Genomic DNA, 4,822 nt, shown 5'->3' with positions numbered 1-4,822 from the left:
TTGCATCACACATAATATCGAATGACAACTCCCAATTTGGTTTAGTGACAATAGGTGCTGAACTTAGTTTCTCCTTGAGAGTATGAAAAGACTCCAAGCAATCCTTCCCAAACTCAAAAGGCATTCCATTAACAAGCAAATTGGACAAAGGTTTTGTAATCTTGGAGAAGTCCTTGATTAACCTTCGGTAGAAGCCACCATGACCCAGAAAACTTCAGACTCCTTTTACTGAAACTGGAGGGGCTAAGTTCTCAATTGTAGACACCTTGTCTTTATCAACCTCATTGCCTTCTTTTGAGATTTTATGCCCCAATACTATCCCCTCCTTAATATCTAATCAAAACCAGCTCTATGTTACTCAAACAACTATCAAATGAAGACCCAAACACTGAGAAATCATCCATAAAGACCTCGATGAAATTCACAATCAAATTAGAGAAGACAACCATCATACACCATTGGAATGTTGCAAGAGTGTTACACAACCCAAAGGGCATTCTTCAGAAAGAAAAAGTGCCATATGGGAAAGTAAACGTTGTCTTCTCTTGATCCTTAGGTGCAATAGTTATTTTATGATACCCAGAATAGCCATCTAAAAAATAGTAATAATCTTGACTTGCCAATCTATCCAACATCTGATCAATGAATGGGTGAGGGAAGTGGTCTCCTTGTGTCCTTGTTTAAGGGTGTCCATAAAACTGCTCAAATCGCTCCAATCACCCACACTGCAAAAAAGAAAATGCAATTTGAAATTCTTTGCGGTGCGGTCGCGGTTTGAATTTTTCCTAAACCGCATGGTGTGGTGCGGTTTGTAGTTTTGAATTGTTAATATGCGATTCAAACCGCACCGCACTGCACATTATAAAAATACTAATGTTTATATTTATTTAGGTCCAATATGTGAATGTCCAACCCAAAGTCTACTAATTATTGTATTATTGAAACTTAATTTTTTTTCCATATTTATTTTCAAGCCTTATGGTATTTTTGATAAGTGTTGCTCAAGCTTTGTTGTATTTGTGATAGTTTAATTATTGGTGATAGTCCAAACCGCAAAAACCACAAAAACCGTACCATACTACACCATTTTTCGCGGTGCGGTTTTCGCGGTTTTTCAATTTCGCGGTGCGGGTGCGGTTTGGGAAATTAGAAAAAACGCATGTGTTGGTTGGTTTGGAAAAATTGTCAAAAACCGCACCACCCACACCGCGAACACCCCTAGCCTTGTTGATCTTTCGATAATCAATGTAAATTTTCCACCCAGTAACAGTTCTTGTGGGAATTAATTCATTCTTCTTATTCTTGACTACCGTCATTCCTCCTATCTTTGGCACCACATGGATTGGACTCACCCACTTACTATCTGAAATTGGATAAGCCACTCCAGCATCTAACCATTTGACCACCTCCTTTCTCACTAGTTCCTTCATAAGCGGATTTAGTCTCCTTTGTGCTTCAATAGTCAGTTTGACTCCTTCCTCCATTAAAATTCGATGCATTACAGTTGAGGGGCTGATCCCCTTGATGTCAGCCAATGTCCACCCAATGGCTCTCATGTGCTTCATCAATACCCTTAACAACTTTTTTGTCTCTACCATAGAAAGGGAAGCAAACACAATAACTGGGAGTGTCTTGTTCACATCTAAGAACTCATACCTCAAGTGACCAGGAAGGACTTTTAACTCCAATTCTAGTGGCTTCTCAATGGATGGCATTAACTTTATTGGAATCACTCCAAGCTCTTCAAAACACTTTAGGTTCAATGGCCCATAAGAATCCAGCCCCAAAGCGAATTCCCTCGCATCCTTTCCATCTTGGTCAACAAAATCCTCTCGCACTAAAGTTAGATTGAGAGGGTCTTCATTAGGCTTCTTGGTTTCCACCACATCAATCGAGAAACAATCATCACTAGTTATAGCCTTGAGTACATTGAACACTACTTTATCTCCTTATACTCTCAGCTTTAACTCACCCTTTTGCGCATCAATTAGAATTTGGTGTGTCGCCAAAAAGGGTCTCCAAAGGATAATGGGAACATTGTTATTTTCCTCCATGTCAAGAACTATAAATTCAGCTAGAAAAATAAAATTCTCCACCTTGACAAGAGCATCTTCAATTACCCCCTTGGATGAGCCAAAGAACAGTCAGCTAGTTGCAATGTCACGGTTGTTGGCTTGGCTGATCCAAGTTGCAATCTCTTGAATACTTACAAGGGCATCAGGTTGATACTGGCTCCCGAATCACACAAGCCGTTGATACCCTCTATTCTTCCAATAGTTCATGGTATGGTAAAACTCCCTGGATCTCTCAATTTAGGAGGGAGCTTTATTTGTAAAATTGCACTACACTCCTCCGTCAATGCCACAGTCTCAAAGTCTTCCATCTTTATTTTCTTAGACAGAATGTCTATCATGAATTTTACATAACTCGACATTTTCTCCAAGTCCTCCGCAAATGGAATATTGATATGCATCCTTTTAAACACTTCTAGAAACTTACTGAACTGGTTATCCATGTTGCTTTTGGGAAGCCTTTGAGGATAAGGGATCTTGACATGATGCTTAATACTGATTGGAGGAGAGGCTTCTTTTGTTTATAGACCATAAGTAGTCTTTTTTTCCTCTTGTACTAGTGCTTGTACCTGTTGATCCTGACCCTCTTCTTGAGCTGACTTCTATTGACTCGGCCCGACATAGTTCTTCCCACTTCTCAATAATTGCCTTGCACTTTTCATTTGGATTGACTTTAATAGTACTAGGCAAATTACCTTGAGTTCGGCTAGCAATTTGAGTAGCCATCTGTCCCACTTAATTCTCTAGAGTTTTAATGGAGGATCTAGGATCCATTATGAATTAGAGCAATAAATATGTTCAAATGTTTGACCCTCCACTAGTACTTGATTACTGAGCAGGCTGTTGAAGACATCTTTGAAGTGGTGGCCTATTTCTTTAATGAAAGAAACCTTGTTGAGGCTAGCCATATGTCTGCACTTTTATAAAACGAAGAACTCCATCAGTAGAAGTATAGTCACCAACCTTCAGAAATCTAATGGCTTGAGCTTGCTCCATTGGGAGACTATTCACATCAACTGGACAATTGTCATAAGAGTGAGGCCCACCACATAACTCATAGATTACCCCGGCTTGTTTTACTTGTGCTGTCATCATCTTGGCAAGGGCTTCTACTTGGGCTGTTAGCTTTGTAATGGCATCAACTTCATGTAAACCTATCACTTTCTTTGATTGGCTTCTCTCACTTGGCCAATGTTGGTTATTCATGGCCATCTCATCTAATAGCTCATAAGTTTCATTAGAAATTTTCTACATGAAGGCTCCACCAGAAGCTGCATCAATGAGTGTAGAGTTTGTACTTGTCAACCCATTGAAGAAGTTGTGAACTTGCATGCACTTCTCAATCCCGTGATGCGGACACTTTCTGATCAGGTCTTTGAATCTCTCCCAGGTTTCATAAAGAGACTCATTGTCGTGCTGAAAGAAGTTATTGATCTCTGATCTCATTCTGACAAGTTTGGCCAGAGGAAAAAACTTGGAGAGAAATTTCAGGGCCAATTCCTCCCATGTGTTAATGGAGTTAGGTGGGAAAGACACCAACCAATTCTTTGCTCGATCCCACAGTGAGAATGGGAATAGCTTCAACTGAATTGCATCATCGCTAACCCCTTTCATCTTGAATGTTTGGCACAGCTCCTCAAAGTTTGCAAGATGCATATTGGGATCTTCTGATGGCAATCCCTCAAACTGGACTGTGGATTGAACCATCTGCAATATGACTGACTTGATTTCAAAGTTGTTAGCTTCAATGGCGGGTGGCTTTATACAAGATCAAGCCCCTATTAGGTTTGTAGCAGACAGTCCCTTAGGCTACAGGCAGATGGATTGCGACCATTAGCCTAGTCTTCTACGACACCTTTGTTATTGCCTTTATTAGCCATATCTGTTGGGTTTTATGCCCTAAATAAAACTCTTTACAATCTGATTAGTTATCAATATAAGGAATTTGAAGTGATTGATGTTTGCATGAATTTTACATGCTAATGGTTTAATATGTTTATTACTTTTATACACAAAATCAGTTAAATCCAGATCATATGTTTATTCACAATTACAGTATCGTCAACACAATGGAATGTGATTGTGATCATATGAATCAAAAGACTTGGTCCCTGTTTCATCAGTGTTATTGGATTTACACTAATGTGATAATCAGCGATGATGTGTACTTACACTTGGAGTAAGTGTTATGTTCTTTCCAGGACATTACTAAAGTATACTAGTTTTGAATGTATGGAGTATACATTGGACTGGACCGATATTGCAACTAAGTTAAGATATTACAAACTTACCGTTATATATATATATATCTTTCCAAGTCAATATCAGTAGTTGATCTTAAGATTAAAAGAATCTAAATCCTGATATGCTTAGGCTCAACTCAGGAGTGCTATTCATGTTCTTTGATTTATTAGTTAAGCCTAATTTTAGGTCAGGGTGATACGTATATTTTGGGAACATGATAGTATGATTGAGTGGGAGTGCTGAACATAAATATGGAATCTATAGCTTCTAATGGTGTATAGAAGTCAAGTGATGATTCCCTTCGAGCTTAGCAAATAAAAGTAAATGGATGAGCTCTTGTTTAACTGACTAATTATTAGATCACTAAATACCATTTACAGGTAGCTAAGTGTTTAAGGGACAAAATACATTCAGGGGTGAGAACGGTAAAGAAATCTCATCTCGATGTAGATCATCTATATAGAGGATCTTTAAATCACAATAAGATTATAACAATAGTTAAATGA

At 38.5% G+C, this 4,822-nt stretch overlaps 1 non-coding gene across 1 annotated transcript; it reads left to right on the top strand.

The window, feature by feature from the left end:
• The first annotated feature begins 3,414 nt into the window (after positions 1 to 3,414).
• On the top strand, positions 3,415 to 3,521 carry LOC115715419 (small nucleolar RNA R71). The gene has a single exon (XR_004011290.2). It is a non-coding gene; the product is annotated as a small nucleolar RNA R71 (small nucleolar RNA).
• The last annotated feature ends 1,301 nt before the right edge of the window (positions 3,522 to 4,822 follow it).

This window comes from Cannabis sativa, chromosome 4, assembly GCF_029168945.1.
Source record: "Cannabis sativa cultivar Pink pepper isolate KNU-18-1 chromosome 4, ASM2916894v1, whole genome shotgun sequence".
In the NCBI taxonomy this organism is placed as follows: domain Eukaryota; kingdom Viridiplantae; phylum Streptophyta; class Magnoliopsida; order Rosales; family Cannabaceae; genus Cannabis; species Cannabis sativa.
The sequence above is the reverse complement of the archived record's forward strand: the minus strand, read 5'-3'. Positions and strand labels throughout refer to the sequence as shown.